This window comes from Miscanthus floridulus, chromosome 5, assembly GCF_019320115.1.
Source record: "Miscanthus floridulus cultivar M001 chromosome 5, ASM1932011v1, whole genome shotgun sequence".
Taxonomy (NCBI): Eukaryota; Viridiplantae; Streptophyta; class Magnoliopsida; order Poales; family Poaceae; genus Miscanthus; species Miscanthus floridulus.
This window is the reverse complement of record NC_089584.1, coordinates 47,657,367-47,683,142: the sequence shown is the minus strand read 5'-3', so window position 1 is coordinate 47,683,142 and position 25,776 is coordinate 47,657,367. Positions and strand designations below refer to the sequence as shown.

The 25,776-nt window shown below is 43.8% G+C and overlaps 2 long non-coding RNA genes and 1 pseudogene across 3 annotated transcripts; all 3 read right to left on the bottom strand.

Moving 5' to 3' along the window:
• Window positions 1-948: 948 nt before the first annotated feature.
• On the bottom strand, window positions 949-25,776 carry LOC136454602 (polygalacturonase At1g48100-like; annotated as a pseudogene).
• Window positions 2,127-6,034, bottom strand: LOC136452128 (uncharacterized). 2 transcript variants are annotated; one of them, XR_010758753.1, is made up of 8 exons: window positions 5,942-6,034; window positions 5,744-5,844; window positions 4,839-5,606; window positions 3,380-3,476; window positions 3,012-3,288; window positions 2,868-2,912; window positions 2,553-2,619; window positions 2,127-2,472 (listed from the first exon to the last, which is right to left on the bottom strand). It is a non-coding gene; the product is annotated as an uncharacterized lncRNA (long non-coding RNA). The 2 variants fall into 2 exon arrangements; XR_010758752.1 differs by lacking the exons at window positions 2,127-2,472; window positions 2,553-2,619; window positions 2,868-2,912; window positions 3,012-3,288; window positions 3,380-3,476 and having other exon boundaries at window positions 4,559-5,606.
• LOC136452129 (uncharacterized) lies at window positions 6,706-7,716 on the bottom strand. Its single transcript, XR_010758754.1, has 3 exons — window positions 7,630-7,716; window positions 7,144-7,333; window positions 6,706-6,791 (listed from the first exon to the last, which is right to left on the bottom strand). It is a non-coding gene; the product is annotated as an uncharacterized lncRNA (long non-coding RNA).

Genomic DNA, 25,776 nt, shown 5'->3' with positions numbered 1-25,776 from the left:
ACCATAACAAAGAATGGGAAAAAATATATTTACAATGACAATATAGTTCTTACAGCAAGGTGTTCATGCCACCATTCTTGCGAGCAGTCAACAATTTGTTTTGCCTCATCCCATCCAAGCCCAGTGACATAGTTCTTGAACTCCATAAACATTGAATATTCCTTTTTCAAAACATCTAACTTGTTCTTCAGTTGTTGTTTTTTTCTGCTTGTCACCGGATTTTTATGCAAACTTGGATACAACATTCTTTTAACCGGTAACAGTGAAAATTCCCATCGGCAGCTTCTATCTCTTCTTTGCAAGCATCAATCAAATGCCGTAAAAAAAGCATCACCCCAATTTGCATTGTCACCCATTCTTGAACCAAACAAAAATATTATTAAGGCAACCCAGCAACCAATCTGCCTTGTCACCCATTCATGTTACTGTTTGTGTTCCTATGTTTTAGTATATTTGTCATCATCATTGCAACTGTGAGTAGGTCACACAAGCACATGTATGATGTTTCAAATCTTTTGTTAATTTCTTGGATTAAATTGTGCGTAAATATCTAACAAGCTAAAACCTGATAATATAAGCATTTCTCGGTCATTGGTTTTGCTGCTTCTGTTAAGACAAACATGTTTGATATCATGAAAGGCAAAATACCGATAGTATCTGCTTGACCTTTTCTAAGCTATGACAGAATAAAACGATCATAATAAAGATGTTTACTATCTACTCTTAATTACAAGCGGTAGCGTGTTAAGATGGTCCTGTAGTTAAAAATCCGAATAATATGTAACTCCTGAAGAGGAGAAAATATTTGAGGCTGTCGAGTCGATAAACAGATCAGATGTACCCGTGGAGCATCATGGCGGTCAAAGAATTTATGCATTTTCTTTTTCTAATCGAGTGTACGTGTTGAAACGTTATAATTTGTATGTATAAAAGAAAAAACGTGTCATCTCAGCAACTGGTGATCTGATCTTGCAGAGACTCCGGGCGGCCTTCCTGCAAGCAGTACACAGGAGGCAGCGTGAGCCACTCCGTACGCGTTCCAGCAGTAGGGGTCCGCAAGCAGCGCCCCTGCGCCTCCTCCACCTCCTCCTCTGGCCGGCAGCAGCTCGACGCCGGACATGGTGATGTCCGTGCAGGCGACGGCGTCGCTGCACGCGAGGCGGATGGGCGCGCCGGCCTGCGGGTTGTACGTGCCGCGGATGTCCCGGTACGTGACGCCGGCGACGCGCACCGCGGAGGTCTGGTTGGCGCACCCGCGGCCGAGGCAGTAGTACTGGTCGATGACGATGCAGTTCTTCACGTTCTGCATCTGCACGCCGGCGAACTCCACCGCCGACACCGCGCTTGTGCCGCCCTGCCAGGTCTTGATCCGGACGCCGTTGTCGGAGTCGAGTATCCGCGTGTTCCGGACCGTGATGTTGGACACGCAGGCGTGCGTGTTGTGCACGCCCAGGCTGCTGATGCTGCGTGGACGCCATCACGAGCTCGCCGCGTCAGCTGACACACCGGTACAGATGCACGCTGGCAAGTTTACCTTATGCCATGGCCGTGGCCGCATGTTGTGTTCTCGATGTGGACGTCGGAGCAGCCGGCGCCGATGGAGACACAGTCGTCGCCTGCATGCAGTGACAGATCGAGTTCAGAGGTCGATGAATGGGAACTTGCCGATGTGCGGCCACTCAGTGCTTCAGCATACCGTTGTAGATCCTGGGGTTGAGGATCTGGACAGACGTGGTGTTCTCGACGTGGACGCCGTCCGTGTTGGGGCTGAACGCCGGCGAGCTGACGAAGAGGCTGTCGACACGCACCCGCTCGCAGTCGTCGAACTTGAGGTGGAACTGCGGGCTGTTCTCGATTCGCAGGCCGCGCACCGTCACGTCGTTGCTCAAGAAGAATCATACCAGCTGCAGATACCACGGACAGAGTGAGGCCAAGGACATGGACAAAGAGCAGAGTGAAATCCATGAGGTCGGCGAGCTTACTGCAGGGCTGTCGCATGGCCCGGGCAGCGTTGATCCTTTGGGGCCCTGAACCGCGAACATAGATACGAACTAGTATGTTGCGCGCGCCATTGAGCGCGTCGGTTATCTAACCATAGATACAACGTAGGATTGAACAATCAACTAATCTTTAGCAACTGACATGACAACTTCTCATGGTCGTAGCATGAGGATGGTATGTACATATATTTTACATAGATGTGATAAGCGCGGTAATGGTCCCTTAGATGCACAGGTCAGGTCTGTAGAGCTAACATAACAGTTGACGACACTTGCAAGCTTTATACATTAGGGTTCATGCTAGGTAGCAACGGCAGTGCTGATATGAGGACACATAGTTTATACACACGGTGACAGGTTCAGGTAACTAAACATAGTAGGTCAAGCACTCGGTGATGACCTTGTTAGCATCTCGCTTCTCGGTCTCAGAGGTCACTATCCGTGGAGACAGAAGCTTCCTAGGTGGATGAATCTGTATGCAGATTTGCTTTTGTTAGCTCTCTGTGGTCTGTGAGGCATAAGGAGATTCAGTTTGACACTTCAGAAATTTACCAGGTCCTGGAGGCATGATGTGTGCATTGAGAAGGCAAGTAAAAGCAGTCTAAAAATAGGCAGTAACCTGACATGGCTGAAGAGGTTAACTCGAGCAGAAATAAATGCCATAGATGCATGAATTGAAATGTAAAGTAAAATGTTACAAAAGGCTCTCATCAAAACAACAGATCGTTTCGGAATCCTAGGTGATGACTGAATCGGTAGGAAATTACTACTTCATCGCTACACGGCAAGGCCAAAGAAATTAGTCTCTACTAACTGGACATGCATAATTTGGACAGCGGACTAAACAGAAGGAACATGAGAGCTTACCAAGTTAGCCGGCTGCATTGGCGTTCACTGTTGTACATGTGCAGGCTGAAAAGTAAACCCAACAAGAGGTTTAGTGCAATACAAAGCAAACACAGCTATAAGTAGGTCTATGAAGTAATGTGCAGTTGCAAGGAAATCGACAACCTCAAGCAGCAGGCGAACACCACTGATGCAGGCCAACATGTTAGTTTTATATATTACGTAGATAGATAACATGAGTAGCTGACTGATAAGGCCTCTGGTTTGTGGTCATTCTATTCATTGCGCTACATTGTAGGCAGCAATTATGTGTTTTACATGAGCACGCGCAGGTCATACATATGGTGTTTGGTTGCTGCTGATCTTCTCAGTAGCTTGGCTTGCGGTCCGAAAGTTGTGTCCATGGAGGCTAGACTTGTGTCTGAAGAATCTGCTTGCAAACCTAGCCATAACAATAAAAAAGTCGACTCTGAAGTCCTGTTTTTTATGAACATTCGAAATACACTGAAGGAAACTGGAGAGGGGAAAAGTACGTAGGCGGTATCACAAAGGAGACCTAGGTTTAGAAGGGGTGCATTCATGGGACTGCTTGATTCATAGCTGCAGGAGCCCCCTTGCCAATCTGGTGCACTGCAGAGGGATGTGAGCAACATCAGATGAAAAGTTTAGATATGGTAAGACAGACAAATTTTTTAGGCCCAAAAATTATAGAGGTGCTGTACACAGCCATGATCTAAAATGTAGTAGGTGTAGGCAAACTGAACACATAGTTGTCAATTGCAAGATACTATCATCAGTAAACTAAAGGTAACAATACGACATGGCTTTGTGAATGTCTTTTGCTGTGACTAAGCACACTCTAGTTAGTGTGAGGTTCCTGAACCCAAAAAATATGACATGATTTGTTCCAAATCAAGCCAAAGTGGAGTAGTTTCAAGATTTGGTCTATGAACTCCAAAAATTGACACTGATTATTGGCTCCAATCAATGTGAAGTGGGATAGCTTCAAGATTTTGCAATGGCACTGTTTCGAAGGTACCAGATGGTCAAACTGCAAGGAAAACTGATCAGGCCTATCATGTAACAATATAGTCACTAAGCTTAATAATGACATGAGACTGAAATTTCTGAACCTAGCTATCCGTACAATATGCAGTTGAAATGAAATCTTTTGTTATGGCATCTGTAGGTAATGCTTTTTCTTCAGTTTATATTTTTTAGCAAAGATGAAATCACAACATAATAGAAGCACTAATGTGGTGCACCAGTGACTGTCACAAGGTTAGAAAAACAAAACCTGGAAGGTGAAAATCATAGAATCCAGGGGGGGACTAAAACATAGAAAGAGAACACAACAAGATGCAAAAACTTTAAATCAGGACGATCTTTGGAGAAAAAATAACTGGTCAGACTTAACCTAAAGCTGTTAATATTTCGCTAGCGTGAGTAGCAACAGAGGGAAATTAGTTTAGCGAAGGGCATCATATTATACTTAGGCAGTGTGAATAAGCCGTAACAGGAGGTAAATGCTAGTAGTATATGTTGGATTGACTGATCAACCATAACTAAGAACTCAAGTAATCTAAGAACTCATGTTTTAAATATAGCCAAAGAAATTGCATGGTTGTATCTATTGTACCTACCTGAGGCAAGAACAGACACTATGCTATGAGAAACAAATTGCCATAAACAATTTGTAAATTAGAGGATGTTTTGGGGAGAAACTATAAGCTTAGCTTGGAATAATAGCATAACTACCAACACGTGTATGTATAAGATATTTAAGCCAGACTTTATTGGGGGGATAAGTGTGGGTGCAACGGCTCGACCGGGCCCCGTCGGTATTAGTCCTCCTAGAACACTTTTATCCATGAATATCTTTTGCTAGACTGAATAAACTTTTTAATCATTATTCAGTAAATAAGAAGTAAATAAGAAATAAAATAAAATGATAGTTGTACTATCTTTTACATGGGAATAGAGATGATTTACCGGTAGCAATCATAACTCCAACAAATGCTGAGATGACAGTAGCAGAAATGGCAAAGATAGCAACTAATACTGCTCCAACATACACTGCAACTGAGCAAGCAAAGAAGATAGCCAAGAATCCTCTGGCAGCGGCCAGGGACATCTGGACTGAGACGATGATGGCATTAGTAGTGGCAATTAGCAGGAGGAACATAAAGATCAGAAGGCCAGTCAATGCTATAAGCGTGATTGTCCCAACCTGCCAGATCAGAAATAGGTACAGCGAGCAAATTTTATTTACTGAGAAATTTAAAGAATTCCTGAAATGGATGCCACACCAAAGGCAAGGTATCATGTAATAAGAGGTTATTGGATCAAAACATCACGGCAAATTTTTGAATGGAAATGGATCCACATTGAGAAAATAAATTTGATTCGCTGTTTGCTTCATGACCCCATTCGTGTGGGTTTCTTAGTGTATCTCGTTTCGATAATGGTCGGTTGTAGTATGAAACAAAACCAATCATCAACAAAATGGGTGGAGAAAAAAAAGAAATAAGCAATGAGTCATTCCCCCATTACTGGAATCGATGAACTGAACACATGCAAAGATTGATAAATGTGGAGCTGAGGAACGGCTGAACCATGTGTCATGATACTTATCTGATACTCAGAGAAGGAGAAAAATGACCACTTATCTCCTAATAATTTCATTCCAAAAAAAACGCTCCTAATATTTTCTTTTAGTGTGCAACTACCACCAATCTTTATTTTAACGATATGCCAGTCCTGTAAGCAAAGCCAGAGAGCGTATTGTCATTATTGGCATTCTATAATAAGTAAAAAAAACTTGTTAATTTGTACCACACATCTGCTAGGTGGCTATGAATTAAAGAGAATGATGCAAACATTTGTTTCCTTCATACCTCAACTCACAACAATGAATTTGTGGATGTACTATTCCCATTAGTGACCTCAAGGTGCGGGGAATCTATCAAAATTCAAACACCTTTGCATAACAAAGCATCTGAATCTCATCATTCGACAGGACAGACATGGTGCATTATTAGTGGTACAGATCCAAATCAAAATGGATTTACATGATCTGAAGCAGCAGTACACACCTAGGGGCAGCAGCATCCTCAACGTCAAACCCAGCGCTCTACGGGAACAGCTTCATGGTCTCCTTCCTCCTCGTGGCCTCCTGGCCCTCCGCTCCAGGGAGCATGATAATTGTCAGTCACAGCATGTCAGTCACAAGGACTAAGAATAATTACAGAATGATTTAAAGAAGAAAAATGCAGGATGAGAATAGAGCTATCATTGTGAGCTATCATCTATTGTACATACAACTATTTTAGACTCTAGGTCTGTTAAGTACATACATACATGGAGCAAACAGTTGTGCAGACAAACAGTTGAACAGAAGATATATTAATAGATCCTTACATGACCATTAGCATCTAGTAAGATGTTCTCAGGCTTCTACAACAAAATCAAGTGATTTATAATCCATAGTCAAGGTGCTTACTGCATATAGAATATCGCCAACTGACTTGTCGCATTCCTTTATATAGCCTGTCGACAGACAAACAAGACCAGAAAAGGGTTAATGATCACCACCATATAAGACACCTACAATGTTATTAGCTCTATGAAACGTGATTACAGTATCTATAAGCACAAAATATGGCTTTAGTTAGAATGGAGGCCTGAAGACTGAAGTGCAACCTTGCTCCATTCAGACACTGAACTCAAGTGCAGAACCATTTTGAAACAAACACAGATTTTGCATCAAAAGTCTAGCGAGCCCCCGTCCCACCCGTCCAAACTCCCAACCAACATAAGAAAGAGCTTTACCCTTAAGAAACGGACATGGAATGCAAGTCGCCTATCAGGATCCTTTGCTTCTGCTAAGACCTTCTGGTGGACCAAGACAACAGCTGCTTTATCAACATTGATAGCCAGCTGAAGCTACAGCATGAGAAAACAAAAGAAGGAGCAATAGTAAATCCATTTATTAAACCAAATCACACGTCTTGGATCCTGAACAGTAGTGCACGCTAATAAGAACTCGAACATTTGTACTAATCCATATAGAAACTTGAACATTTGTCAGTGTTATCCTAAACGCTAAACGGTAAACAGTCGGTCACCTACCGTTTAGCCTATTATTCGGGCAAAACGGGTGTTTAAACGGGAAAAACGGCCGTTTAAACGGTCAAAACAACCGATTAAACGGAAACGGTGTACCACTGTGTAGCGTTTAAACGGTGTGTAAACGGGCTAAACGGCCGTTTAGGCGAACAGTGACATTTGTACTAACCCATACAGAAACTTGAACATTTCTTGTTCGATTGATAATGTGAAAACCATAGGAGCAAGGCACCTCCGGCGCCAGGCAGAGCCCCTCGGCGTTCGTTTTTCATCGCCAGGCAGAATGAAATGGTAACATTCTAATGCCCTTTAGCCTTCTTCAGTATTGGTGCTCGCTAAGTAGCAGCCCAAGATGTAACCTGCACACGGAAAGCTCAATTTCAATCGTTCTGTCTTATGCAATGACTAAGAAGGACATGGTTACACACATGTAATAATTGGAAGAAGACTATAGACTACTTTCGTAGTGTGTGGTTTACAAAGGTCATGAAAATTCGGTTGTTTATGTGAAAAAACAACCGAGGTAGTGACAAGGAAACATCACACTATACATTTTTTCAGCGGGTAGTGGATAAAATATGTCTTTCAAATACAAATGTTATATAGGCTATAACAATAAATTATTTCATTGCCATTCGGAGGCATAAACACAAACCATCGAAAAAATAGGCTGAAGGCTAACCTTTTTCATGCTGCTAGAATGTAGCAGGTAGCTTCCAATTTCTTTATTATCTTGCTGATCCTATGACCTAGAAAACCAAACCTGAAAAGTTGTCACCAAATTAGGAAACAGAACATTCTACATGCATATATATTTGAATAATTATGATTTATAGAAGGGGACAGTGCTCCTTTCCAATGCTTTATTTATTCCATCTTTGCAAAATATAAGTATTCATATTCAAGTAGGATCTGAAATAGCTGAACTCACCATCCAAACAAGAATTTTATTCCTTTTTTGCAAAATATAAGTATTCATATTCAGGAACAATAAATAGGATCTGAAATAGTTGAACTCACCATTTTGAAATAACAATCCACCACATTACCCTGCATTGTAATGATTTCAGATAGGTTAATTTTGTGAGACAGACAGAGCCTAAATTGCTATAGTACAGAAAAAGGCACCAAATAGACAGGTACCAGCAAAATACGTAGGCATTCCAATTGTCCTTCTTGTTGCTGTAGTGATAGAGCAGGCGGTAGATGATATCCATGAGAACAAAATCGATGTACAGATGCACAACTTCAACAGGAAAATTAATTCTAAACAAGGTGTGTGAATGGCAACGCAACTAGAGTGAACAGGTAGATGATCACTCTGTTGGTATTCGAAATCGACCCATCGATCGTAGGACCTAACCCTAGGACACGTGAAATCAGAAGAGACGTAGGCCTACCAGACGAGAATGAATGAGCGAGAGCTGACCTGAGCGGAACCAGCAGCTAGGGTTTCGTGTAGCAAAGGCAGGTAGGGTTTCCTGTAGCACTTGTAGCATATGAGCACACGCGGAGCAGACGGAGGAGCGGTGGGGGTAGGCAGGCCGACGGCCACCGGTGGGGCTAGCCTCGCCGTGCCATGGCCGGGGACAGGCACAGGCCGCGGCCGGGGCCGACGCCGGCGCTGCCCGGGGGCGTCATCGCCCAGCCAGTGCTTCGCGCGGGGAAGCGGCGGTGGTGGGGCTGGACCGGCACACCTCGACACCGGGAGAGAGAGAGGGAGGGAGGCAGAGGGAGAGAGAGGAAGGGAAGGCAGGGGCCAAGACAGTGGAGGCGGCGTTTTGCAGGAGGAGAAGCGTCGGGCTTGGAAGGGAGGGCGCGTGCGGGAGAGGAGAAGTCTCGAAAAGTGAAGCAGAACCTGTATATATATTTGACTTGCGCTGATTTTGAAGAGGAGCCGTTCTAGACAAAGGAACATGAGGAGGAGCCATAAGAAGCTACGAAGAAGAAGGAGAATTTGATTTAGTAAAATCTGACGGAACCAATCTCAGGCATCGGATGGGGAGATCAAACAGACAAGGAAATTCCGGTGACATGGACGGTGTCTCCTTCTTGGAGTCAATGCGGCCTTGTTTGGGTAAAAACGTCACACATGTTTGGTCTAGGCAAACGAGGCAAACGCCGATGACAAGTGACCCCGCGGGCACCGACGGAGCCATGTATTGGCCATAGAGGGCTCCAGGCCCCCCTTGCCTAGTAAAAAAAAGGATGTATGCTGCGGGATGGGATCAGAGCATGGACAAGCCTTTAAAGGGTAGTCAGACGTAGGATTCTAATAAACATAGACTAATAAACTTCCTAGTTATGCCTCGTGACTCAATGGCTTGCGTGACCTGGGCACAACTGAGTCCTTGCCATCAAGTTACTCTAGGAGACTCGTGGCGCATGTCTCGCCCCAAGGCTTAGTGTCCGTCCATTTAGTGCGCCTTGTTTCCTGTGACCTTTCGGGGATTTGAAATATGTGTCGTTATACCTCTAGCTAAGGTACGTACGTACCCTTACTCAGGTATTGGTCACTCCTCTTCCGTACAAAAAAATAGTTTAGCTTTTTGTGGTGTTTGCTACAGCTTCTCGTCACTTCTGCTACCGGAGCCATGTTAAATAGCCCGTTAGCCCACGGTTAGAAGCACGAACTGGAGCTATGTGGGGTCAAACTGGGTCCTAGCCTCTCTTGTTCCGGCTGTATCACTCTGGAGGTTTGCATGTCACTGCATGCACGTAATTAATTCATGCCTCTCTTGTACCATGCTTGATGTTGCTGATGAATGGATCACAGCTTACAAATATATAAATCCACACATTGTTCATTCTTCTCTAAAAGAATTTCAATTGTTCATTATAGTCTATATAGATAGAACTTGAAAAAACAAAGATTTTTCACAGAATTCCAATTGTCTATACTACTATTGGTAATTACTGTAGCAGCGTAGCTTTGAATTGGCCCCCTACACATTCATGCAAGCTCCACCATTGCTGGCCGCAGGGAGAGAAGCGAGCCATGTACGTGATAGATATAAGGATCATTGGAATAAACAGTGAGTCCTAAAATATCTACTATTATAGAATTAATAGATAGAGTGAGAGAGAGGAGTGAAGAAGGTACAAATCATCGGCCACCTTCGAAGAAGATGGACCGGCCATCGCAACGCTCAATGAAGACTTGGTAGAGACGCTGGTGGTGAAGGGCGGCAGGTGTAGTAGCGGCGTTGTCCGCTGGTCGTAGGTGTAGTCCAGTGGCGGCGGCGAACCTTGTGATGGTGTTTTCTATCACTGGCTGCGCACCCTCTCTTAGATCGGATTAGGATAATGTCAGGTGGGGCGGCTGTAGCTCGTTCAACCTCATGATGAGAGCCGCCGGCCTCCACCTCTATTTTTATAGTGTAGTGTGATGGGGCCACCAACCATGTAGGGTTGGGCACCCTCGATAAGGGCGCGGATCCAAAGGCCCAATTGGTTGTTGGGCCAATTGAAACATTTCCTCCTTGATATCACCTTATTACTTAAACTCAACTTACTTACTTTATCGTGTTCCTGTTCCATCACAGATCAGTGCATAGAGTGTGCCTCATTGTCACGGTCAGTTGCCATTAGATTAAACAGCTACAATGTACATCTCTGTTTTAAAATAGATTCTTAACTAGGCCATTATAGTCCAGGAATCATAGGCTTTCCCTTAAACCTATACCGGCTAAGTGTTCTCTGAACACGCTGGGTGGTAAGCCTTTTGTAAGCGGATCCGCGAGCATCTTTTCTATTCTTATATGCTCAAGACTAATTATATGATCCTGAACTTTATCTTTCACAACATTATACTTTATGTCAATGTGTTTGGCATCATCACTTGACTTATTGTTGTGAGCATAACATACTGATGAATTATTATCGCAGTATAACTTTAATGGCTTATGTATGTCGTCTACCACTTTCAACCCGGGCATGAATTTCTTCAGCCAATTTCACCTGCCCTGTGGCCTCATAACATGCTACAAACTCGGCATACATTGTGGATGATGTAGTGATTGTTTGCTTTGAGCTTTTCCATAATATAACTCCTTCTACGAGAGTGAATATGTATCCTAATGTGGACTTTCTTTTATCTCTAGCATAATTAGAATCTATATACCCCTCTATGTGCAGGGAATCAGATCTTCTGTAAGTTAGCATGAGACCCTTCGTACCTTGCAGGTAAAGCAAAACTTTCTTTACTAATTTCCAAGTGTTCTATTCTTGGATTACTCTGATATCTGCCAAGCAACCCAGTAACAAATGCTAAGTCAGGACGAGTACACACTTGAGCATACTGTAAACTTCTGACAGCTGAACTATATGGAACCACTTTCATTTGATCAATCTCATATTGGTTCCTAGGACATTGAAATTCTCCATATCTGACACCCTTGACAATGGGAGCAGGTGAAGACTTACAATTTTGTATACTATATTTTTTAGAACTTTTTCTAAGTATGTCTTTTGTGATAATCCTAAAACCCTCTTTTCTCTATCTCGATAAATCTATATTCCTAGGACGAACGAAGCTTTACCGAGATCCTTCATATCAAACTTTGAGGATAAGAACTTCTTTGTTTCTAGAAGTAGATTAACATCACTGCTAGCGTGCAAGATGTCATCCACATATAAGACTAGGGAAATGTATTTTTCATTCTTGAACTTTGCATAAACGCAATTGTCCTCTACATTTTCTTGAAACCCAAACTTTCTTATTGTACTATCAAACTTCAAATACCACTGTCTTGAAGCTTGTTTTAATCCGTAATAGATTTCTTCAGGCGGCATCCCATGTGTTCTTTTCCTTTCACGACAAAACCTTTCGATTGTGCCATGTAAACGTTTTTCTCCAAATCTCCATTTAGGAACACCATCTTTACATCCATCTAATGCAATTCTTAGTCGTAATGTGCTACAAGCGCCATTATGATTCTAAAAGAATCCTTATATGAGACTGGAGAAAATGTCTCATTGTAATCTATGCCTTCTCTTTGTGTGAAACCTTTTGCCACAAGTCACGCTTTAAACCTTTCTATATTCCCTTTGGAGTCATGTTTAGTTTTGTAGATCCATTTATAGCCTACTGTCTTGGCTCCTTTAGGAATTGTTTTTAAGTTCCAAACTTCGTTGGTTTTCATTGATTTTATTTCATCTTCCATGGCTTCAAGCCACTTGGATGAGTGAGGGCTTCTCATGGCTTCTTCAAATAAGGTGGGATCACCCTCCATTTGAAATTCCTCACATTCATAAACTTCATAATCATCAGGAATGGCTGATCTTCTGACTCTTTGAGACCTTCTAGGGGCCTCGTTTGATGACGCTTGTTCTACTTGAGACTATTGTTGCTCTCCCTCATGTGTGACAATGGGTTCTTGGGGATCCTGAAGTACATGTTCCTCATGTTCATTTATTATTGCCACAGGAGAACTAACAACAGGTGTTGTTACTACAGTGTCTTGCACTATTGGTACAGCAACAACAGGTAGCATGAAGAATGGCTCCTGAACCATGAGAGTGGGCACGTATACCCGTTTCTCTTCAAAACTAATTTTTCGCGCTACCATGCTCCCCCTAATCATATCTTCCTCCAAGAAGACAACATGTCTTGTTTCTACAAACTTCGTTTGTCTATCAGGACAATAGAAGTGATAACCTTTTAACTTTTCTGAATAGCCAATGAAATGGCAGCTGACTGTCTTGGAGTCCAGCTTCCCTATGTTTGGGTTAATTACTTTTGCCTCAGCTGGACAACCCCACACACATAAATAGTTTAGTGAGGGTTCCTTTCCTATCCACAACTCATACGGTGTTTTGGGCACCGACTTACTTGGCACTCGATTAAGAATATGAATGGCGATTTTTAACGCCTCCATCCATAAACTTATCGGTAAGGTAGAATAACTTATCATGCTTCGCACCATATTCATTAAGGTACGGTTGCATCTTTTAGCTACTCCATTCTGCTGAGGCTCACCCGGTGTAGAATACTGGGTTACTATACCATTTTCCTGTAAGGACCTTGCAAAGGGTCCAGAAACTTGGCCATATGGGGTGTGTCGACTGTAGTACTCTCCCTACGGTCGGACCTTACTATCTTAATCTTTAAGTTGTGCTGATTTTCTACTTCATCCTTAAATATCTTAGATTTATCCAATGCTTCCGATCTTTCTTTAATTGGATAAATATAGTCAAAACAAGAATAGTCATCTGTGAATGTTATAAATGAATCATAACCATCCGCACTCTTCACAGGAAAAGGACCACATATGTCTGTGTGAACTATTTCTAAAATTCTTGCGCTTCGTTTAACATCTTTCTTTATTTTCTTAACATACTTTCCTTTATGCAATCTATGCATCGTTCTAAATCTAAAATTCTAAAGGCAGAAGAATTGATTTCTTAATCAATCGCTCTATTCTCCCCCTCGAAATATGACCGAAACGACAGTGCCATAATTTCAAAGATACATCATGCACTCTCTTTCGCTTATTTATTGCATTCATAGATGAGGAAGCATTCTCATTCTCAGTACTTACATCATTCACATTCTCAGAAAATGATAATAAATAAAGCTTGTCTTGTTGGAAGGCAAGGCCAACACATTTATTATTATAAACAATCTGACATTTGCCATTACCAAAATGACAATCATATCCATCGTCATCTAACGTGAAACACTTATTAAGTTTCTTCACAAAGAGGGTACAAATAGAACATCTGAAAGCTTAAGTAGAAAACCATCAACTAATTCTAGAGAAAGATCTCCAATGGCTTCAACTTGAGCTTCAACTGCATTTGCTACTTTAATTCTTCTTTCTCCTCTTTGCAGGGTCATCCTCGTACGGAATCCCTATAATGAATTTGCAATATGAATAGTTGCACCTGAATCAATCCACAAAGTAGATTTTGCATAACTTAAATACAAGGATTCATCTATGAATGTAATGAAATCCTCACCTCTCTTCAGCAGGCTCTTCAGGAAATCTGGACAGTCCCTCTGGTAGTGTCCATGCTTCTTGCACCATTTACATTGATCCTTCTCAACTTGAGCATTGTTGTTCATTTGATTGTGCTCAGTTGAGGGGCTTTCCCTTGAGGTTTGACATTCTTATTGAAGTTCTTTTTCTTGTCCTTTACAAGGTTAGCAGAGTCAGCCTATAAAGATTTCAGCCTCTCCTCTTCTTGAACACACATTGCGATGAGCTTCTCTGTCCCACTTGTCAGGCTGCATGTTGTAGTTAACAACAAAGGTTTCATATTCCTTTGGCAAGGAAGCAAAAACTAAATGAATTAGGAACTCATCCTTGAGCCCCAAATCCGTTGGCTTTAGCTTCGAAGCCGTGTTGCTCATCTTCAATATGTGCTCTCTAATACCGCCACTAGTATATTTTTCATTGAACAATTTCTTGATCAATGTATTGGCATAAGCCTTTGAAGAGCTAGTGAACTGACTCTCCACCTTCTTAAGATACTCTATGGCGGTATCATAGTCTGGGATAGACCCCCTTATAGCATATGAAATTGTGGACTTAGCCACCATCAAGCACTTGCGGTTTGAAATATCCCATTTCTTGCATTCAAGATTGTGGCAGAACCGCCTAAAATAACGCACTTACAGAGGCACTCGTCTTTCACCAGACATTAAGCACCCCAAAAGCAAGTTACAGCGGGCGGGTTCCGTCGGGCACACCCCAAGGGAGAGCCCGAATAGTCCACATTTTTCACGAAGGATCCAATAATGAGAATGAGTTACAATACTTAGTCCATTTCATACATCCAGAGTTCTTAGAAATGCATTATTACATTACCAAATTTAGAGTGCGGAATATTAAACAGCAGAATGAAAATAAACCTCTATCGATAATGAACAAGGATCCGTCTATGCCCACCAGAAGAATCCTTCACATAATAGCTACTCCTCAAGTAGTACCTACAATAGGGGTAAATAAACCCTGAGTACACAATGTAGTCGCAAGACTTATCCGACTAGTGGGAATAATTTCCTGACTCCAAGGGATATGATAAGCTTTATGGTTTGCTAGGCTTCTTTTTGCAGAAAGCAATTCTAATAGTGAATCCTTATTTATATTATCATTAGCAGTCATGATAATTTTATTATCTAGCCATTCTATGTAAACACATGTTCTACTTGCAAGCAAGGGTTGAGCAATCAATTTTATTTCATCACCTTTCATCTTTTAGTTCTTACTACAGTGCTAGACTATAGACAAGCCATACCTGAATGCTGGCGATTCATAAATCAATGCCCCTAGCTGGGTACCCCGAAACACACTGCCCTGCTTGTACCCCAGGCACAATCAGGACCAACCCATCACGCTCCTGTCGTGGGGTCTAGGTCCCTGTCCAAACTTGGACTCCAAGCCCCCGCTCCTAAGTCCTAGACTTAGTGCAGTGCTTAGACCTCCACCATCCCTACCTCCAATCAGTTAGTCCAAAAAGAGCCGGAACCCACGACAAGAGAGCAACAAGCCTTCCCTGTGCCCATACCCAATTATGTGCTTGGGATAATAAGTCTATGACTTGCCTAGAACCCAATGCAATGGTCGATCCTTAACCGACACAGACAAGGAAAAAGTGTAACCAAGCTATGCCCTATTGACCGTAGGACACCACCTCTTACACTCACCAATACCCAAACCATATCCTAGCCCAGTCTCCATTTTTCCTTTCCACCATTTTATCATGAGTGATTATAATTATCACCTATTGTGAGTAACGATAGGTTACTCACACTATCGATACCCTGAGCATAGCAGTTACTTGACCTATGCTAGTAGGACTCATAGGTAGATATATCTATGCATGTAGTTTCTATAAAATGCCCGTAACTTAAATGCGCATCATATATATTCAATAATCATTCAAAATAGGGGTTATGGACCAGGGCTTGCCTTGGGCAGGTGGTGTGTCAACAAAGTCAGCAACGAACAGCTCTGGGGCTCCCTCCTATACGAGAACCTCCTCCTTGTACTCCTCAATAATCTCCTCATAGTCCTATTCATCCGTAGGCACAAACTCTACCAACTCGTGATCTACATGCATAAAATGATGATGCAACACTTAGTAATACGACAATAGCAACTCTTAAAATATGAGTACACCTGTCAAGCTACTAAGCTAGTTCTACCTGACTAAGGTGCTAAGTTACCTATTGTTACCATTAACAAGTATGAAACATGGCATGTATTAACTTAGCAACTAAAGGCATGCTTATTCTTAATGTAGTTTTACTCTAAATATGATAAAAGGAGGAGTACTAGCTACTCTATTTATCAACCTACTCTAGGGCTACAAAAATTATAAGTGAGCACATAATAATCTAATGAGCCTACTGTAAAAATTTCATGGCTAAGGCTATCACCAATTTGCCACAAAAATTCCTACAAATATTATGCTAAATAATACTAAGCTTTCCTAAATGAATTAATGAGTCTATCATTATCACATCTAACTATAAACTAACTACATCAACAGATAGATAGCATTTTTGTGAACTTAACAAATTTTGTTTCACAATTTTTGGACATCTATAGAATTTGCTATAATTTTACAAAGATCAGCTCAAAACTAATTCAAATAAATATTTATTAATTCACTGGAAAAAGGAAAGCTAAATCCACCACGTGGCCCACAAGCAAGCAGCGTGGCCCACTTCCGTGCATCACGTGCACGCTGCGACCCACCAGCGTGGCCCAACATGGGCACAACCCATCTACGCGACGACGACCCACTGACAGGGAAACCCGCGTGCGTCGATCATCTTGCTGAAAACACCCTCGGACTACCCGGTAATAGCATGAGCCCTAAGCACACTATTCCTTTAGTTGAGATTACGTTAAACGACCCCTATAACAACCTATCTTCACACCTGAGGAGGTCCTTGACCTAGCTGCGCACACTGGTGCAGTGGCCAGTGGCATCGATGGCCCTCGTCGGGCACCTAGGACCTTTCCCGCCCTATCTACAGAGCTGATACCTGCCTAGGCATGAATGCGAAGCACTGAGCGAAGAAAGTATGAGCTTGGGATACCACAGTTAAGCTAGACCACTGATGGCGGAGCTCCTGCAACAAGGCGGTGGCATTTCAGTGAGTCACAACAACGCTTGAGTAAATAGGGTAGCAAGTGAGCTCCAGGCACTCACCATAGACCCAGTTGAGGTGGTAGTTCAGATCAGAGGCGGCCTGAGCCGAGCTGGCCATGTGCAGCATGGACGATGCAGTGGTGCACCATAGTGGCAAGGCTACGTCAGGGGTGGCTAGAAGGTGGTAGCGACTTAGCAAGGGTGCACCGAGTGATGGGTAGGTGGAGGCAAAGCTGGCGGTGTAACGAAAACGAACACGAGCAACTTTGGAGTGGGGGCCTTGCCGTCGACACGTGCCGAGGCAGTCTTAATGAACCAGGAGAGAAGAAAGCTCCAAATTGGAGCATGGCACAACAAGGATCACAACACGATGGGGTTGGGTGGCTAGCTGACTACACCACGAAGCCGTGGACTGAGTTAATTTATACCAAGGCGACTCCACCAAGCCGAATTAAAGGTGTGGGTCTGGCAACCATGGCGACAGAGGAACAGGGGAAGGGCTAGCATGGCTTGGCTCGTCGCTGTCGTGGCAGGACGTGGCTGTCAACTCGGTCAACCATGTGCTACAGCATTGGGGAAACTACCAAACCTCAGGGACAGTTGGCCGCATTGCCATAACTCACAAACCGACAGCGGCTTGACCCTATGCAGTCGTACTGGTAGGCGTCGGTCTAGGGAGAGGCAGCAGCGTAGCATCACATCGAGCACGGATGTGATGGCAAAGATAGGCAGGGCAAGCCCATGCATGGCAAGGCAATGGTGCGGTAGGGCCATGTACTGGCCGTAGCAGACCAAGTGAGGCCACGCGCGCACGGTCCTGGGTAGGCGAGCATGAGGTGGTAGAGCGGCCAGGCGGACATGACAGTAGTGGCAGAGCGACTGAGGCGGATGTGACATAAGCAGTGCGAGCGCATGCGTGCAACTCAACACTCGTGGTTGTGGCTAGCAGCAGCATGGTGACATGACGCAATGCAGGTAGTGACACGATGAAGCAGGCGGCAATGCACTGGCCAGGGCAGCAGGCCCATGATGATGGTGGTGGTGGTAGAGCAGCTAGGCCCGCCGGGCATGGCGTGTGCGTGCATGAGTCGCGTGCTAGGGCACGACAATGGTGGTGTGGGTGCGCGCACTTGGGCAAGCCAGTGCTGCGGCGCCTGAGCCAAACTGAGGCATGGTGACCAGTGTCCAGATGCTGAAGCCGGCCAGGAACGTGCCTTGCACACTTTTTAAAGCGCTCCAAAAATCTAACTCGATGCTTCAATTACTAAACTACCTATTTTACACTCAAGATGGCATGTTAGGCTACTAAAACAAGCCCTAAGATCATACCACTACTTAACCCAATTCTTCTACCAAAAATCCCAAACTTAGCCTCGTCAACCCATTTTCTAACTTAAGAAACTTGACTACATCTTGATCGGTTTCACGTCGAATTCAATTTCCATGCTATTAAGTATGCTAGCTAGGGAATCCAGTTCTCGACCGCAAGTATTTCACCGCCACCTACGAAACTTGTACTACAAACTTTATTAAAGTTTTACATATGCATTCTATAGCATTTTCATTCAATAAAAATTCATTTAAAACCATAAGTGATATAACGCGACATGAAATATAACATTCGTTTCACGTTTCCGCTGAATATTTCGAGTCACAGAAATTGATTTACACACTATTTTACATACACCATCACATAAACATGATGCATATGCAGTGTTTTAGCAAAAGATTTACAGTGTAACACCGAGGGTGTTACAAATCTACCCCCCTAAAACAAAATCTCGACCCGAGATTTCATGTGCCTAGTGTGGGAAAGGAGATAGGAAGTACATTTCAACATAAAAAACTACCTATTTGAACCAGAGAGAAGGTGGGGGTAATGCTACAATATATAGCTCTCTTGTTCCCATGTGGCTTCATCCTCTGAGTGGTTTTGCCACAACACCTTGTAGAACTTCACCACATTGTTCCATGTCACTCTTTCATTTTTGTCTAGGATTTTGATAGGGTGCTCAATATAAGTCAAATCAGGTTGGAGGGGAAGCCCTTCAATTTCCACAGCTTCATCAGGGACCCATAAACATTTCTTCAACTATGATACATGAAACACATTATGTACCATGGACAAAATATCTGAGAGCTGGAGACGATAAGCAACTAGGCCACACTGTTCCAAAACCTTGTACGGACCCACATATCGAGGGGCTAGCTTGCCATGGACACCAAACTGATGCACCCCTCTCATAGGAGACACCTTGAGGTACACATAATCTCAAACTACAAACTGTAAGGGCCTTTTTCGCTTGTCCGTATAAGCTTTCTATTAGCTCTGAGCTGCCTTCAAGTGACTCTGAATAATGCTGACTTGCTCTCAAGCTTCATTGATGAAATCGGGCTCAAAATATCTGTGGTCTCCCACTTCAACCTAGTTAGTTGGTGTCCTACATTTCTTTTCGTATAGAGCTTCAAATTGTGCCATACGAATGCTTTCTTGATAGCTATTATTGTAAGAAAACTCAACTAACTTTAGGCATTCGTCCCACTTCTTAGGAAAAGAAATGGCACAAGCTCTCAACATGTCCTCAAGTACCTGGTTCACCCTTTTCATTTGGCCATCAATTTGTGGATGATAAGCTAAGCTTCTAAGGAGACGAGTACCAAGACATTGCTGCAGTTGGTCCTAGAAACAAGAGACAAAAACTGACCGTCTATCAGAGATGATAGTAAGGGGAACTCCATGCAAGGTCACAATTTGGTCAAAATATATCTAGGCAAACTTCCTAGCTACATATCTGGTGTCCACCAGGATAAAATAAGCAGACTTAGTGAGACAGTCCACAATGACCCAAATAGAATCATAGCCCTTGGATGTGCGGGGCAAACCCACCATAAAGTCCATAGAGATATCTTCCCATTTCCAAACAGGAATGGGCAAGGGCTGCAAATATCCCAGGGTACGCATATGATCTGCTTTAACTCTCTCACAAGTGTCACACTCCGAGACATACTTGGTGTAAGGTCGAGATGGCAAACTAGAGGGGGGTGAATAGTCGTTTCTAAAACTTAATCGCACCGGCTAACCGAAACAAGTGCGGAATTAAAACTATCGGTATAGCCAAGACTACACCCCTCTATCTATATTTTCTAGCACCTTGCAAAGATCCTAATTAAGCAACAAAGGTGCCAGGCTAGCTAGAGCTCACCTAACCAATTCTAGAAGCAAGGTCACACAAACCTATGCCACTAGTACTTTAACCAACGGGGAGCTCCTACACATGCTAGTAAGCAAAAGCACAAAGCCAACTAAGCTCACTAGCAATGCTCAATAACAAGGCAACCAATGCCAAATTAGAGAGCACAAATACTTAGCTACACAAACTAAGCAAAGTGACTAACAAGGTTATACAAACCAAATTAGTCACGCAAGGGAGCTACTTCTATGCTACATAAGCAAGAAGGTAACTAGTGAGCTATACAAGCAAACTAATTACCAGAGCAACTACACAAGCACAATGTATATGAAAGTAATTACAAGCTTGTGTAACGAGGATGCAAACCAACGAGAAGAATAAAGTTGACACGGTGATTTTTCTCCCGAGGTTCACTGTGCTTGCCAACATGCTAGTCCCCATTGTGTCGACCGCTCACTTGGTGGTTCGGTGGTTAATTGGCATCACCCACCAAGCCCACACGTTGGGCACCTGTAAGAACCTATCCCAAAAGTGAGGGTAGCTCAATGACACGCTTTACTAGAGTTGCACTTCAGCAGCTCCCACAGGGGCGAGCACTAATGCCCCTCACAAAGCTCTTCTCCTGGAGCACCTGCACAAGCTTCTTACGGGCTTCGATGCAGACCACCACCAAGGCAGTCTAGAAGGTGGCAACCTCCAAGAGTAACAAGCACCACCATCTTGCAACTCGAATCACCTAGTGCCACTCAATGCAACCTCACAATGCAATCGCACTAGAATCGCTCTCACACAATCGGATGATCACTATCAAGCATATGTGAGATGGAGGGCTCCCAAGCACTCTCAAGCATGGACACTAGTCCCCCGAGGTGCTTAGCACAAGCCATGGCAAAGGACCACCTTCTATTTATAGCCCCATGGGCTAAACTAGCCGTTACCCCTTCACTGGGAAAATATCAGGTTGCACCAGACTCGCCGGTCAGATCGACCAGACGTAGGACCTTAGCGTTCGGTCAATGGATGGTTGCCACATCATCCTTGGCTTCAAATACTGAGCGCCTGATCTCAATGGTTAAGTTGTGACCGAACGTAGCACAGTGTATGACCGGATGTAGGACCCTAGCGTTTGGTCACTTCCAGTAAGGTTCCACTCATGATCGGACGCGTCTGGTCGGTCATGATCGGACACAGCATCAGCATCCGGTACTTCTCCAACTTCTCTGCATCGCCTATGTCACTGTACGTCAGCCTGACCGGACGCACCTTGCCAACGTTCGGTCACTTTTAGGGCCAGTGTCCGGTCAAAGACCGAAGTGTGCGTGCTCTCTGCTGCCATTGACCGGACGTAGGACCCTAGCGTCTGGTCACCATGTGATCAGCGTCCAGTCCACTCTATGAAACCCTATCGTTTCTATATAGGGCGCCAGTGGCACCATTGGACTATCTACACTCTACGGGAGGACACTTCGCTGGTGGAGTTTCGAACCTTTCTCGCCTCTGTTCCATCGCCGAGTTGATCCACATCAACTCCAACTTCATCTCTTTTATAAATGTGCCAACACCACCAAGTGTACACCACCATGTGTATGTGTGTTAGCATTTTCACAATCATTTTCCAAAGGATTAGCCACTCACTGCACCACTCAATCCTAGTGATGATGCAAAGTTAGATCACTCGAGTGGCACTAGATGACCGATATGCAAACAAGTTTGCCCCTCTTGATAGTACGGCCATCTATCCTAAACTCGGTCATAAACTTCTCTACACACCTATGACCGGTGAAATGAAATGCCCTAGGTTATACCTTTGCCTTGCGCATTCCATTCCATCTCCTCCTAATGTCAATGCAACACATGCACCAACATGATCAACAATGATATGATCCACTTCATGTCATCATGTGTTCATATTGGTTCATCGATCTTGACTTCACTTGCTTTTCACCATTGCCTTCATCCATCGATGCCAAGTCTTGCTTAGCTTCACCGCCACTGCGGTCCATCGCTCCAAAGCCTCCAACTTGCCCTTCACACTTGCAACCGGTCCATCAAGCCAAGTCATGTCTTGATCTTCTCCACCTTGATCACATGACTCAATATCATGTCTTATTTGCAATGAGCTCCTTCATCATCACATGTGTGATCTTTACAACATCTCCAAGCCATTTTCACCTTCATGGCATATGTTGCTCACACACTATGTACTTGTAGACTAATCACCTATGTATCTCATATAAACACAATTAGTCCACCTAGGTTGTCACTCAATTACCAAAACCACACAAGGACCTTTCACTTGGTGATGTCCTGCTTTATGTTGGACCACCAATACAAGTGGCACAAATCATGGTACATCTTGTTGCTGCTAGGATGGATAGACAACTTGGAATGGTGAGCTTCATTCAAAATCCTCCTTCTCAGCTCCTCATTTGATGGGACCACCAATCTATCCTTGTATCTCACTACACCTTGCTCATCAATACTAAACTAGGGACCATGCCCTTCGGCAATCAATTTCTTGATGTGAGGAATTTCTAAGGTGTCTTGCCTTTGCTCCATAATAATCTGCTCAAGCAAATCAGAGACTAAGGCAATGTGAGCCAGCACCTCGGCATGGTTGAGGGACAAAGATATTTCCTCAACCTGATATGACTTTCGGCTCAAGGCATCAGCTACCACATTGGCCTTTCCGGGGTGATAATGCACCTCCAAGTTATAATCCTTGATCAATTCCAACCATCTCCTTTGCCTCATATTCAACTCAGACTGAGTGAAGATATATTTGAGGCTCTTGTGGTCTATAAAGATGTGTACTTTGTTTCCCAACAAATAATGCCTTCAAATTTTTAGAGCATGGACCACAACAGCCAGCTCTAAATCATGGGTGGGGTAATTCACTTTGTGCTTTTTTAGTTGGCACGAAGCATAAGCTATCACACACCCATCCTGCAAAAGCACACATCCCAAGCATGTCTTCAAGGCATCACAATATATATCAAAAGGTCTGTCAATATCTGGTTGGGCCAAGATAGGAGCAGTGGTAAGAAACTTCTTCAAAGCTTGGAAGGCTTCTTCACAAGCCGGTCTCCAATCAAACTTGGCATCTTTCTAGAGTAGCTTGGTCATTGGCTGAGCTATCTTGGAGAAATCCAGGATGAAGCGCCAATAATATCGAGCAAGACCAAGGAACTGACGAATCCGAGGCGCTGACTTTGGAGAATTCCAATTTAGCACATCTTGCACCTTGCAGGGGTCAACGGAGATACCATTAGGTGTCAAAACATGCCCCAAAAACTACACTCGATCTAACCAGAATTCACACTTGCTGAATTTAGCATATAGCTTGTATTCCCTCAATCGAGCCAGTACTATCCGAAGGTGTTGGGCATGCTCTTCCTTGTTCTTAGAATATATCAGGATATCATCAATGAATACCACTACAAACTTGTCCAACTCTGGCATGAAGACTGAGTTCATCAGGTACATGAAGAATGTAGGAGCATTGGTGAGACCAAAAGACATGACTAGGTATTCATACAGCCCATACCTAGTAGAAAAAACTATCTTTGGTATATCTTATGGTCTAATCTTGATCTGATGATAGTCCTGAACAAAGGTGCAATCTTGGAGAATACCTTGGCACCAGCTAGTTGATCGAATAAAGTATCAATACGAGGTAAAGGATACTTGTTCTTAATGGTTACCACATTGAGAGGGGCAGTAATCCACACACATCCGAAGAGTGTCATCTTTCTTCTTCACAAAAATGGCTAGACAACCCCAAGGTGAAGAGCTAGGATGGATGAATCCCTTTTCCAACAACTCTTCCAACTGCTTCTTCATTTCAGCCAATTCCTTCAGGGCCATGCTGTACGAGCATCAGGAAGATAGGAGCAGTACCAGGCTCTAACTCAATGGAGAATTCCACATCTTTGTTCCGGTGGCAACCCTAGGTAGATCTTTAGGAAAAACATCTAGGAACTCACATACCACAGGAATAGAGGTAAGATCAGGAGAAGCTTCAGCATGAGCAACAATAGGTAAGGTTGGATCTGAGGGTATAAGAAGAGACATCCTATCCTTAGAAGAAGGAAGCCATAACTCTACAACTCTTTGCTTCAGATCCAAGACTACCCCATATACCCACAACCAGTTCATTCCAAGAATTGCATCAATGCCTTGCCCAGGCAACACCATGAACTAGAGACGGTAAGTGTGAGTGGCTAATACTAAGCTCACTAGTGTCCGTCTAAGTGTTAACGCACATCTGCGTACCCAGGAGTACTGATTCTATAGGCAAAAGGTATAGCCATAAGAGGTATATTGTGCCAGGTGTGCAAATCCCATGCTCATGAATGAATGTGATGCACCAGAATCAAACAATGCATAAACTAGATGGGAATGAATGGTGAACATACCAGCCATCACCGGTTCATTTTGCAATATTTCCTTCAGCCTCTGTGAAATTAACCTATCCAGATTGGCTGACTAGCACTTTCTTCTTGATAACTGTCTGCTTGATTAGCCTGGAGTTAGCTGATGGCTGAGCAGACTAGGTTGGCTGGTTTTGTGGACACTCTCGGGCATAGTGGACTTCCTTGCCACATTTGAAACAAGCACCAGGCTTTTTCCCCAGTCCTTGACGAGATGGGACCTGTTGTCCCTTGAGGCTAGCTGATGTTGCACCTGCTAAGTAGGTGCACAATACTGATTGGAAGGAGCCTGAAAAGTCTACTAAGGCTATCGAAACTGAATGCCCACCCAAAGATTGATAGGGCACTCACCTGACAACCTATACTTTCTAGCACATGGGGGTGACTAGAGGACCCAGTAGCCACCTGCTTGTGCTTCCATTCTGCTTGGAAGTCATGCTACAAGCCCTCCATGGGGATAGCAGCATTCATTATTACCCCAAATGCCTGATAGTTCCCAGTATATAACTCCTTTTGTAGGCTGCAAGAGAGGCCATGATAGAAGCGATCCCTCTTTTTCTCATCTGTATCAACATGAGTCCCAACATACTATAAGAAGAGAGGCATCGGCCCCCACCTCTGTTTTTATAGCGTAGTGTGACAGGGTCCCACCAACCATGTAGGGTTGGGCGCTCCTGATTAGGGTGTGGATCAAGGGCCCAATTGGCCGTGAGATCATCTAATAGTACGTACTCGGTGAGGCTTGCACGGGAGGTCCCACCAGTCCTCCCCATTGCCTTCGATGGTGCCTTCCCCCTGCCAATGTCATGCCATCAGCCTTGTAGAAGATGATCCACTGCTTCCTGGCTATCCAACATTGGCCTAGCTCGACGGCCCATCTGGCAACATCAGCACGCCATCGATCTAGTTCACAGTCATGGCAGTGTAAAAATTGGGCCTTGGCTTGGGTCACTGAATTTTGAAGAGCCAGCTCACCAAACTTACTTGGAAGGTCAGAGCGGACTTGCACGGCCCGATGAAGATGGTGTCATTGCCTGAGACATTGCCTGATGCCTCGAACACCCTCAT